Below are 13,964 nucleotides of genomic sequence, written 5' to 3'. Positions count from 1 at the left end.
GCTGACTGACCCTAACACCGCCGAAGCGGGAGGGGTACAAAGCTGCCCTACAGCCGCACGAAGCGGAGGGAGTGCCGGCAGAATTTATGTCTCAATCCAGCCCCGTAAAACGGAGGGGAGAGGAATGCAGCAGCTCACTGTAACACAAAGTCGTCTCAACTCTTGAAGAATCCAAGTGAAAGAAGAACTTGAACACGAAGTCCTCCTGAAGTAACTGAAGGCTAAACTTGAACCTAAAATTCAACCAGAATATAAACAGTACAGATATCTGGGAGGGGCTATGGATGATCAGCTATGATTAATGGAAAGAAAATTATCAGGTATGATTATACATAATTTTACCTTCCATATCATCAAGCTGATCAATCCATAGACTGGTGGGATGTACCGAAGCAGTACTCACCCAGGGCGGGACATAGAAATCCCTGACCTCAACACTGAAGCTCCAAACCGGGCCTCCGCCCGTGCAGCCACAGTCAAACGGTAATGCTTGGAGAATGTATGAGCCGAAGCCCACGTTGCCGCCTTGCATATCTCTTCCAAGGAAACGGATCCGGCCTCTGCCATCGAGGCCGCCTGAGCTCTCGTGGAGTGAGCCTTCAGCTGGATAGGCGGCACCTTCCCCGCGGCCACATAAGCCGCTGCAATGGCTTCCTGAACCCATCTTGCCACTGTAGGCTTAGCAGCCTGCAGACCCTTACGAGGACCTGCAAACAGGACAAACAGATGATCCGATTTCCGGAAATCATTGGTCACTTCCAAGTATCTGATGATGACTCGTCTCACATCCAGATATTCAAGAGCGGAGTACTCCTCTGGGTAGTCCTCCCTACGAAAGGAAGGGAGACAGAGCTGCTGATTCACATGGAAGCGAGAACCAATCTTGGGCAGGAAGGAAGGCACTGTGCGAATAGTCACTCCTGCCTCAGTGAACTGCAGAAAGGCTCTCGACATGAGAGCTCCTGGAGCTCGGAAACTCTTCTGTCTGAAGTGATAGCCACCAAAAAGACTGCTTTCAACGTCAGGTCTTTCAGAGATGCCCTGGACAAGGGTTCCAAAGGCGGCTTCTGCAATGCTCTTAGCACCAGGTTGAGATTCCACGCAGGCACCACTGAGTGCAGAGGAGGGCGCAGGTGATTAACTCCCTTGAGAAAGCGCACCACATCTGGCTGCGAAGCCAGGGAAGCACCCTTCAGGCGGCCCCTGAAGCAAGCCAGAGCCGCTACCTGGACTTTAAGGGAACTGAGCGACAGGCCTTTCTCCAGACCTTCTTGCAGGAACGCCAACACTGAAGAAATTGGAGCAGTGAAGGGAGAAAGTGAGCCTGCTTCACACCATGCTGCAAAGATACGCCAAACCCTGGCGTAAGCAGTAGAAGTAGAGCGCTTCCTCGCTCTCAGCATAGTGGCGATGACCTTGTCTGAGAAGCCCTTCTTCCTCAGACGCTGCCGCTCAATAGCCAGGCCGTAAGACCAAAGGGAGAGGGATCCTCCATCACCACGGGACCCTGATGTAACAGGCCCTGCTCCACTGACAGCCGCAGAGGATCGTCGACTGAGAGCCTGAACAAGTCCGCATACCAGGGACGTCTGGGCCAATCCGGACCCACCAGGATTACCCTGCCGGGATGCTTTGCCACCCGGTCTAGCACCCTGCCCAACATGGGCCAGGGCGGGAACACATAGAGGAGCTCTTGTGTCGGCCACTGTTGGAGAAGAGCATCTACTCCCAGGGATCGAGGGTCCCGTCCTCTGCTGAAAAAGCGCGGCACTTGGCCATTGGCCGATGACGCCATCAGATCTAGGCTCGGCTGGCCCCAGCGCTTCGTGATGTCCAAGAACGCCTGAGCAGATAGTTGCCACTCTCCGGGCTCCAAGGTATGGCGACTGAGAAAGTCCGCCTTGACATTCATGACTCCGGCAATGTGGGCCGCTGAAAACTGCTCCAGGTTCGCTTCCGCCCACTGGCAAAGACTCATAGCCTCCTTGGCTAGAGGGGCGCTCTGGTACCTCCCTGGCGGTTGATATAGGCCACAGCCGTGGCATTGTCCGACAGGACCCGTACAGGCTTCAACACCAGTACCGGGATGAACTCCAATAACACCAACCGAATGGCTCTGAGTTCCAGGAGGTTGATAGACCACTTGCCTCTGCAGGAGACTAGAGCCCCTGCGCTGTCCTTCCCAAGCAGTGGGCTCCCCAGCCCATCAAAGAGGCGTCTGTCGTGACGACAATCCACTCCGGGGTCACCAGAGGCAATCCTGCAGACAACTTGTCTGTCTGCGTCCACCAGCTCAGCGCCTTGCGCACTGCTGGGTCCACGGGAAGGCGCACAGCATAATCCTCCGACATCGGAGTCCAGCGCAGCAGCAGAGATAGCTGTAGTGGTCTCATATGAGCCCTGGCCCAGGGCACTACTTCCATCGTGGCCGACATAGAGCCCAACAGCTGCACGTAGTCCCAAGCCCGAATAGGAGAGGCTACTAGGAACTAGTCCACCTGAGCCTGAAGCTTGACAATCCGATTGTCTGGCAGGAACACTCTGCCCACTTGGGTGTCGAATCGAACTCCCAGATACACCAGGGACTGAGTCGGGCGCAGCTGGCTCTTCTTCCAGTTGATGATCCATCCCAGGGAGCTCAAAAGAGCAACTACCCCGGTCCATAGCTTTGCCGCACTCTGCATAAGAGGGGGCTCGGATCAACCAGTCGTCCAGATAAGGATGGACTTGTACTCCTTCCTTTAGCAGGAAGGCCGCTATGACCCCCATTACTTTGGAAAGGTCCGCGGAGCAGTAGCCAACCCGAAAGGGAGGGCTCTGAACTGGAAGTGTCGTCTCAGGACTGTAAAACGCAGAAAGCGTTGGAGAGGAGGCCAGATGGGAATATGCAGGTACGCTTCCTTGATGTCCAAGGAAGCCAAGAACTCTCCTGCCTTCACTGCCGCTATAACAGAGCGGAGAGTCTCCATGCGAAAGTGCCTCACTTTCCAGGCCCGATTGACCCCTTTGAGGTCGAGGATAGGCCGGACAGAACCTCCTTTCTTTGGAACCACAAAGTAAATGGAGTAACGTCCCTTGCCAATCTGATTTTTTGGCACCGGAACGACCGCACCCAGGCGGATCAGGTTGTCCAAGGTCTGCTGCACTACCACAGCTTGACCGGAGACTTGCAGGGAGAGAGTACAAACCCGTCTCTTAAGGGTTGGCAGAACTCTAGCTTGTAGCCGTCTCTGATGACTTCCAGCACCCACGCGTCTGAAGTTATAGTGGTCCACTCGCCCAGAAACGAGGACAGCCGTCCTCCAATCTGCACTGGGGCGTGGACCAAGGCCCCGTCATTGGGTACGAGACCCTGGGGAGGACCGGAGGGAGCACCTCCGGGACGGCGGTCTCTGCGAAAGGAATGCTGCTTGGGGAGAAATTCCTCTTGAAGGAAGAGGGGGCAGAGGAACCCGACTTGCCCGGGCGGTATGGAGGTATCGGGACGAGTACTAACCCGAGCCCTGACCTCTGGTAATTTCTTGCCCTTAGACGTGCCGAGATCGGTCACGATTTTGTCCAGCTCGACCCCAAAGAGCAGCTTGCCTTTAAAAGGCAATCTAGCCAGGCGGGATTTAGAGGCGTGGTCAGCAGACCAATGTTTCAGCCAAAGCCACCGCCGCGCAGAGACTGTCTGAGCCATGCCTTTAGCTGAGGCTCTCCAGACATCATACAGCAAGTCTGCCAAATAGGCTAAGCCCGATTCCAGGGCCGGCCAATCAGCCCTCAAGGAATGATCCGAGGGGGAGCCCGCTGCACCATAGTCCGGCACGCCCTGGCCACATAGGAGCCGCAAACTGAGGCCTGCAAACTTAAAGCAGCTGCCTCCAAGGACGACCTTAAGGCCGCCTCCAATCTTCTGTCTTGGGCGTCCTTTAGGGCCGTGCCACCTTCCACCGGCAACGCCGTTTTCTTAGTCACCGCAGTGATTAAAGAATCCACGGTAGGCCACAGATAGGCCTCACGTTCACTCACAGCCAAAGGATAGAGGCGGGACATAGCCCTAGCCACTTTAAGGCTCGTTTCCGGGACATCCCATTGAGCCGCAATTAAGGTGTGCATGGCATCATGCACGTGGAAGGTTCTAGGCGGGCGCTTCGTCCCCAGCATAATGGCAGAGCCAACAGGGGCTGAGGGAGAGACGTCCTCCGGAGAGGAAATCTTCAAAGTATCCATGGCCTGTAACAACAGGTTGGGCAAATCCTCTGGGCTAAAAAGCCGCGCTGCAGAGGTGTCATCCGCTCCATCCGAGCGGGGATCTATCTCCTCCAAGGAATCCGCAAAGGATCGTTGGGAGACCTCAGACACGCTGCCCTCATCTACATCGGAGGAGACAAAAGTCCTCCAAGGCCTGGAAATCAACCCGAGGGCGTTTACCTCTGGGAACCTCAACCTCTTTATCAGAAGAGGGAGCAGGGGCAGCGTTTTGCATGAGGAAAGCCTGATGCAGCAGCAAAACAAACTCGGGGGAGAAACCCCCCAGACTGTGCACTTCCGCAGCCTGGGCAACAGCCCTAGACGCACTCTCAACCGGCGCTCGCAATAGCGGGGGAGAGACATGCTGCGCATCCAAAATGGCGTCCGGCGCGAAACTCCGTGAAGGAGCCGCGCGGGAAGAACGGCGCTTAACTTTAGCCGCTTTTGTGCCGTCGCCCAAATTAAGGGCGTTCATGGCATTAATGTCTCCAACCTCAAGGGCGGCCCCGAAGAAGCCGTCCGAGCCGCGTGGCCGGCCAAGATGGCAGAGGCGAGGAGCGGGGGATGGGCGTTTATGGCGGGAAAAAACCGCCACGCCAGAGGAACGACCGGGACATTCATCGGTCACTAAACTATCACCCATCAAGGGCGAATCAGGTTGTAAAACCCCCGCATCCCCTCTAGAAGCGCTCCAGCGATCCGGGGAGCGACCCTTTGCGCCCTCGCCCTCCGACGCCATTGCCACGAGGAGAAGAATCGGGGAACCCCCTGCCCGCTATAAAAAGGTAAAATTACCTGCTTGCCGCTCCGAGCTGTAACGAACTGGTGTCCCAGTGAGTAGCTGCAATGAACGTTTAAAGAAACGTCGAATTAAACGCCTTTAAAGACGTTTAAAAATATATTTTTTTTTTTTTTTTAAACGGAGCCAGCGGGAGGGGGGAGAAAAGGAGGGACCTGGCGCCACCAGGTTTGCACTTGCTCAAAGAGCCCTCAACCCCAGGCCTCAACAAAACCTAAGGATTAGGCTTGGAGGCCTAGCCAGAGCTGCTGCTGTGTGTGACCACCACCTGCTGAGATAGAGAACATACTGAGGAGTTTCCGGCAGCACATGACCACATATAGGGAGGCAAAAGTTTGCTCTCTATCTCCACCTGCTGGTAGATGGACACAACCCACCAGTCTATGGATTGATCAGCTTGATGATATGGAATAAACCCCTGGTGACCAACAACAAGGCTGTCAATTCAAATTTCTACTCAGTAAATTATTTGGATAAAAAGTACCATCAGAGGTGAACTTCCTTTAAGCTCTGGGCTTATGCATGACTCGGAGTCTGTCTCCTTATAAAGGTGGAATCTTCCACAGAGTTATGCATAAACCCAGAGCTTAAAGGAAGTTCACTACTGTTTTATCCAAATAATTCACAGTAGAAATTTTAATTATTGACAGCCTTCTTATTGGTCAATGGGCTTTAACTGAGCCACTTTTTGCTCAGCTGCTCCACTTTGTGCCTAGGATCATAGTTAACTTTCCCTCCAGTCCTATCTGTATGGTAGACTGGAGCATATTTTTGTCTAGGATCTGGCTGTACCTTACACTATTCATCTCTCCACTGATCTTCACAAGCCTAGGATTTTACTACAGAGGTGATCTGGAAAATTATAGACCAGTGTGCCTGACGTCAGTGCCAGGCAAAATGGCAGAGACTATTATAAAGAACAAAATTACAGAGCATATTCAAAAGGAGAAATCAGACCTTACCTGCTAATTTGCTTTCCTTTAGTCCCTCCGGACCGGCCCAGAATTGGACTGATGGGTTGTGCACTCCTTCCAGCAGGTGGCGACTGAGAAGCATTGAGCCTGCCATGAGTGGGAAAGCGCGGGGTACAAATGTAACAAACAAATAAGAGCCCTGGCCATGTGACCCATAATCAGTAAATGTATAACAAAGCAGGAAAAGAATTAACTTCTGTGCTTCCGGGATTCTGAGCAGCCACCCAAGAACTGAGAACAGCATGGTTAATCAGGCACGGAAAAGTGTCTTGCATCTTTTTTTTTATTATTATTATTTTTTGTAAGTAAATTGTGATAACAAACGCGCAGAGTAGCTCCGTCCAATACCACGGTAACCGAGAAGAAAAAAGAACTATAAAGAAGAATTCTAAAAACGAACTATCCTTCAAGTAAAGAAACACTGAAAGACTGAGCTGTATTGATGGGAGGGACCTGGGCTGGTCCAGAGGGACTAAAGGAAAGCAAATTAGTAGGTAAGGTCTAATTTCTCCTTCCTTAGTGTCCCTCCGGACTGGCCCAGGATTGGACTGATGGGATGTAACAAAGCAGAAACTTTAAGGGAGGGACCCCAGCAACCCCGTCGAAAGGACATGGGCCCTGAAGGCCGACTTTTGACGACACTGAACATCCAATCTGTAATGTTTAGAAAAAGAATGCAACGAAGACCAAGTTGCAGCTTTATGTCCACAGGTGGAACCAAAGACTTTTCTGCCCAAGAAGTGGCTTGACCCCTCACAGAGTGGGCCTTGAGCTTTTCTTTTTTTTTTTTTCCGGTGCTTTTGATGGTGTTATAGTTATCCCCTTCACTCCCTCATAACTGTATACATATGTTCACTTATCCCCTCAACATGGCGCAACTAATCTCCTAGACCCTTTGTCCAGTCCATCTGTTCACCTATCAAGCCAACATCTCAGTTACCCAGTCCTGCTGCGGTTCCCAGTGTCAGTGGAACACATACTAGCCTGTATTCCCTCATTCATGGGAGACGACACGCAGACTTCTGGCGCTCCAGTCTCTTATGGCCTGCTCGCTGCCATTTCGGGTAGGGCCGTGGACCCGCAGATTTCCGTTGTCCTTCGGCTCCAGATTGGCCGGCTTCTGGTTCTCCCTCAGGGATGATCGCTCTGGCTTCCGCAAGTATCCGGACTTGGTGCTGCTTTCCATCTTTATAGAAGAGAAGCGCGAATGGATGTTTCCAACGATATCGCAGCCCCATCTCTCGTAACTTGGCCGTTACTGGTTTCAGGTCAGCCCGCCTTTTCAGGGTAGCGGTCGCAAGATCTTGGTAAATTTCTACTCTGTAGGAATCCCATTGAAAATTGTCCGCCTGCCGCGCGGCTCTCAGGACGCTCTCCTTCAATTTAAAATCGCGGAAGCAGGCAATCATGTCTTTCGGTAGGTTATTTCTGGCTGGTCCCAACGCCCTGTGTGACCGCTCCAATAAAACTTGCTCTGGAGTCAGCGGTGTATCTGCCTTACTAAGCAATGCACTCACAATCCGTTGCACTACGGATTCCGCGTCTTGATATGTAGGCGTTTCGGGCAGGCCGCGGAACCGCAGGTTGCAGCGCCTGCTGCGATTTTCCAAGTCCTCTAATTGGTCTGCCATGCGCTGCTGTCCTATTGCAATATCTGATATCTGCCTGTCCAGCGCCCCCATTTCTTCAGCCTGCTCGTCCAGCCTAGTCTCTGTCTCCTCAACTCTGCGGCCAATCTCCGCTATTTCGCCTCACAGCTCTGCTCCTAGTGTCTCCAGTTTCGCACGCACCGCTTTCATGTCTGTGTGAATCTCCTGTAGCCACTGCCGGAGTTCGGGGAAACCGCTGTCGCCTCCCTCCACAGGTTCCTGCGTCTGGAATAGGTCTCCACCCGATTGCTCTACGGGATTTTCAGGCGAGTCTGGCCGTTCAGCTTCCATTGCTGCCATGTGCTTTCGAGGGGCCGAATTGGAGTAAGCGAATTGCGAGAGATCGACTGCGTCCCCGTTCTTCTGCATTTCTCGTCGCGTTACCCCTGCGTTTCTCTGACTGGGGCTCTACTCTCCGAACAAAATTATATGCTAAATATCGGGGGAATACGCTGATTGCACCAAGGGACCGACGGAGCATGGCTCTTAAGCGGCCATTTTCTCCGCTGACGTCACTTCCTCCCGGCCTTGAGCTTTTCTGGAACTGGTTTCCCCACCAAGAGGTAAGCAGAAGCTATCGTGTCTTTAATCCATCTTGAAATAGTTGGCTTAGAAGCCGAAAGCCCTTTGCGAGGACCTCCAAATAACAGAAAGAGATGGTCTGATTGCCTGATAACCTCAGTGACTCAGATAATGCTTGAGTGCAAGGCAAACATCAAAAGTCCTCAATCTCCACTGCTCCTCCGATGCAGAGAAGGAGCCTAAAACTGGCAAAACCACTGATTGAGAAAGGTGAGAGTACTTTAGGAAGAAAGGAGGGAACAGGACGTAAAACCACTCTCTCCTTAGAAAACTGAAAGAAAGGAGACTGACAGGATAAAGCCTGCAACTCCGACATGTGCCTAGCGGAAGCAATATCAACCAGAAACATCACCTTGAGAGTTAAATCCTTAAGGGAACAAGATGACAAAGGTTCAAAGGGTGACCTAGTGAGGACAGAAAGCACTAAGTTGAGATCCCAGGCAGGAAAAATGTCTCTGACCGTAGGGCGAATGAGACTGACTGCACTCAAAAAAACGGGACATGTCAGGATGACTAGCAAGGGACTTACCCTGCACTTTCCCCCGGAAACATAGGCCGCAACTTGTACTCTTAAGGAAGCAAGTGCCGCACCTTTCTCAAGTCCGTGCTGTAAAAAATCTAGCATCTCTGCCAAGGAAGCCCGAAGAGAAGCGATGCGCCGCTCAGAACACCAGTCCTCAAAGATCCTCCAAGTCCTGATATAACTCAGAGACGTGGACCAGTGACGGGACTGGAGCATGGTGGAAACAGCCTGTGAAGAATAACCTCTCTTCAACAAGCGTGCCCGTTCAAGAGCCAGGCCGTAAGACAAAATCGAGCCGGATCTGGATGAGGAATTGGACCTTGTACCAGAAGACCGACTTGGTCTGAGAGTCTTAGAGGAGGACCCGAGCGAAGACGCATCAGATCCACATACCACGGCCTCCGAGGTCAGTCTAGAACCACCAAGACAACTGGACCCTCGTGTGTCTCTATCCTCTGAATGAGCCACCCTAGAAGAGATCACAGAGGGAACACAAAGAAGACCTGGAGGCCAAGGTTGAATTACAGCATCTATCCCTTCCGTTTTATAGAACTGTCCCCTAAGTGTCAGTTGCACCATAATAGAGTATGCTTTAAGGTCAAATTCTGAAAGATACAGAACATATTCATGTACCATGAGGCTGAAGCAAGAGAAAGTATCTATGGTCTTACTAGCAAATGGCAAACTTCCATCTGAATCTGTATTTAATTTAGATTCAATAACTTCACCATGACTGCCCAAGATGAGTAACAATGGATTCCTTCCTAAAAACAAAAGGTCCCAAGGCATGTGTCAGAGAATCTACAACTTACCCTGAAAATACAGCCCTTGAGGGCTGAAAACTATATAGTCAATATTCAAAGCCTTTCTGAAGGCAAATTATTCTGAGACTTACACAAGAACATAACATAAGTCATGATAAGTCAGACCAAGGTCTATCTAGATCAGCATCTCGTCTTGGATAGTGGCCAGTCCAGATCACACTACCCAGAAAATTCCAAAAAGTAGATCAAATTTCTCATAGCTAATTTCAAGGGTTAAGCAATGGCTTTTCCAAGCCTACCTGGTTAATATTTTTTATGGACTTTTCCATTAGGAGAATTATCCAAGCCCATTTTAAGCCCAGCTATGCTACATGCCTTGATCACATTTTCTACTAACAGATGCTATCTCCTACATCTCGTTGTGCTACTCACTGACCAAAAGTAAGTGCTCCGATTGAGGCAAAACACCCACAATTTCTGCCTTTCTGTACTAGCACCTTCTTCCACTTAAACCATAATACTTACTTTTCCTACATCAGAAATTGTACCTAGAGTGTGCCATTACTTCTATCTCCTGCTCAGGACCGCTCAGAACCCACCATCTCCAAGCTGTTTTTGAATAACTAAATGTTAAAATGCTTATAGCTAACCCTGTTTCAGTGCACCATAAAACTCTCCTCCAGTAGCGTTTTGCTTTTTCCTCCCTCAAACAAGTTTCAATGAAGTTAGCTGCCATCCACTTGTGGAGCTCCAAAGCAGTTTTAGCAGCCACTGCTGACAAACAATAACTTTTCTGGTACCCTGAAACAGGCATAACTACAACCTCTCAATCTCCAGTCCAGGCTCGTTTCTCCCACAGAACACAGTGAGCTGCCTCCTCCAACGGAGTGGCCTAGTGGTTAGGGTGGTGGACTTAGGTCCCGAGTAACTGAGTTCAATTCCCGGCACAGGCAGCTCCTTGTGACTCTGGGCAAGTCACTTAACCCTCCATTGCCCCATGTAAGCCGCATTGAGCCTGCCATGAGTGGGAAAGCGCGGGGTACAAATGTAACAATCAGTAACAATCAACAGCCTTCTTAGGGCCCTGCAGAACTCCCAGTATAGTAAGCCACTACCCCCAACCCACCCCATCTCCAAAGTAGTTTTTATTTTGTTTTGTTTTTCTGCATCTCTGCCACTTCCTCCCAAAGAATACACTTTTGGCTATAAAACAAAAAGGGCAATGCTTGTATTCTTAATCTCCAATATGTATAAATTTATAGCATTTAGAGTCACTGGACAGCATTCACAAAAAAATGCAAAAATAATTTATTTCCAGATGCAAGCACCAATAACCTTCTTTCTTACCCTTGCAAAGCACACAATGGAGTCATAAATGGAGTGGAGGAGTGGCCTAGTGGTTAGGGTGGTGGACTTTGGTCCTGGGGAACTGAGGAACTGAGTTCAATTCCCACTTCAAGCACAGGCAGCTCCTTGTGACTCTGGGCAAGTCACTTAACCCTCCATTGTCCCAGGTACAAATAAGTACCTGTATATGTAAGCCGCACTGAGCCTGCCATGAGTGGGAAAGCGCGGGGTACAAATGTAACAAAAATAAAAAAATAAAATAAATAAACCCTTACAATTGCAAATAAGGCCTAGGATTTCTGATACTATTATATCCCCTCTCAATTCTCTTTTCCAAGCTGAAAAGTCCTAACCCCTTAGCCTTTCTTCTCTTCTTCCATCCACTTTTTATCATTTCCTTTTTTGTTTTTTTTTAGGAACTTTTTTTTAATAAAAGCTTTTTTGTCATAAACACTCACAAATGAGCATTATTACACCAGTTTCTTTATCATTTATGTAGTCTTTACCTGAAGCTTTTCTAGTTCCGTTCCACCATATCCTTTCTGAGATAACAAGGATTGAACAGACAGTAAAGTATACACAATGTTCAACAGCATAAGAATAGCCATACTGGGTCAGGCCAATGGTCCATCTAGCCAAATATCCTGTTTCCAACTGTAGCCAAGTCAGGTCACAAGTACCTGGTGGAAACCCGAATAGTGGCAACATTCTACGCTACCAATCCCACAGCAAGCAGTGGCTTCCTCATGTCTGTCTCAATAGCAGACTATGGACTTTTCCTCCATGAACTTGTCCAAACCTTTTTTAAAACCAGCTATTCTTACCGCTGTTACTACATCCTCCGGCAAAACATTCCAGAGCTTAACTATTCATTGAGTGAAAAAATATTTCCTCCTATTTGTTTTAAAAGTATTTCCATGTAACTTCCTTGAGTATCTCCTAGTCTTTGTACTTTTGGAGTGAGTGAAAAAAAATATCACTTCTACACCACTCAGGATTTTGTAGACCTCAATCATATCTTCCCTCATCCATCTCTTTTCCAAGCACACATACTTTAATCCAGATATATCAAACTCATGACTAAGGATGGGCTGCTACAGCAGCCATGCATTCATTCATTGATGGGCCACAGTAAAATATTTGTCCTCCCTATTCTCCCATTACAATTACTTAGAAGCCAACTTTACATTATGTAATTAACCAGTGTTAAATTTATAATGAACATTACATACTATTGCATGTTTGACATGCCCGCTTTAATTCATGATCCCCGGAAAGGAAAGAAGACAGAGAGGAATAAAGCACATAGATCTCATTATACAAATACATACATTTTGTGATAAATTACCACCTACGGAGAAAGCAGGCATAAATCTGTGTTGACCAGTAAAGAAGAAGAAAAAAAAAAACCTGCCCAATCAAAGCCATTATATTTTCTCCAATAATGGTACAAATCTTATGGTTTAAAAGTACCAGCAGAGTTTAGGCCACACACTCAACTTTGAATAGTTACATTATATGAGGGAGAAAGGTAATCAGGCATATTTTCAAAGCACTTAGCCTTCCAAAGTTCCATACAAACCTATGGAACTTTGGAAGGCTAAGTGCTTTGAAAATATGCCTCAATGGTTTTTAGTTTTCACAAGATCTGGGTTGGTACACTGTCCAACTTGATTGGTTTGCTAATGGATAACTCCTGAAGGAGTGAAAACCATATTTATCTCAGCTAAGAAGGTGCTAAGGTCATTTTAGTTTTATTACTATTTTTGCAGCCATGGAGAATGCAAGGACAAGACCTATTCCATAAAGAAGGGAAAAATAATAGTGGTCTCTGGCATAGGATGTGAGGACTTTCCAGTTCAATCAAACTGACCACATCTTATCTTGAAGATACCCAACTAAAAAATATTCTGTGCCCCACATTCTGATCCAGCCGTGGGTATCTAGGTATCTAAGATCTGTCTACCAGACGTTCTGCCAGTTACATAGCTCCTAAGACTGAACACAGAGATAAGGTCCAATCTCATACTGACAGTCACATGACACAGGATGATCTGCTTCCTGTTTGTTTCCATATCTGAATTGGGAAAATTTTGATGGCCACCGTATCTCTGGAAGTCCTCAAACAGCTAATTACTGTCTGCTGCTCTAAGTTAAAACACCACTTCCTTAGCTAATAGACCAAGAGTTCTAGGTACAAAGTCCCTGCTTATGAGCTTCATAATTCAGGTTGCAGACATCTGTTCACAAAACAATTTGGTGAGGAGGAATTTGAAAACTAATCTTTTGTCCAGCCTGCCAAGATGGAGCTACAAAACAGTATCTGCACTGGTTGTGACACAGATGCACTATTTTAGTCCCCAGGTGAACTTATTCCACTAGAATTTTAAGGGTCAATTAGGCAAATATCATGTGAAAAGAAACCATGGCGTTAACATAATTGTATTTATGCTATTTTTAGCCCACCTACAACTAAGTGGGTTTACAAAGGTACAGTACATACGCAATAATAAAATCACAACTCAATGAAGTACAACATTGATGAAAATCAGAAGAATACTGCAAAAATTCTATAAAAACTTATTGCAACAATAAAACAGGCCAACACATAATGCCTGGGCCAAATTCTACTGTTTACAAAGGGAAAAGGAAATGCGACGTGATATAACAGGCTGTACTGTAATGATGGGCTACATATTTCTGCAACGGGAAAACGGATCCTTGGGGACAAATTCAGAAGGTATGTTTCTAGACATTTAAACTAGAGGGTGGGAGTGACAAAAGAAAACAAGAGAATTCAGAAAGTCACTCCCAGAATAAACATGATGGCAGAAGGAAAGGTCATCTAAATATAGAAAACCACCTAAACTACCTTAGCATATGAAAAGCAATGAGCACAAATGCTCATAGTCTAAGTAAAAAGGTTCAAGACATGCACACCCTAATGTTTGAAGAAAAAGTGTATATTGTTGCTATTACAGAAATGTGGTTCAATGAATAGAAATCTACTCGGAAATCTGCATTTTTTTTTCTGGCTCCAACACTTTGGAACTGCCTTCCTAAAGAACTTAGGCTTGAGGACTCTTACAC

Source organism: Microcaecilia unicolor, chromosome 7 (assembly GCF_901765095.1).
Source record: "Microcaecilia unicolor chromosome 7, aMicUni1.1, whole genome shotgun sequence".
NCBI lineage: Eukaryota > Metazoa > Chordata > Amphibia > Gymnophiona > Siphonopidae > Microcaecilia > Microcaecilia unicolor.
The sequence above is the reverse complement of the archived record's forward strand: the minus strand, read 5'-3'. Positions refer to the sequence as shown.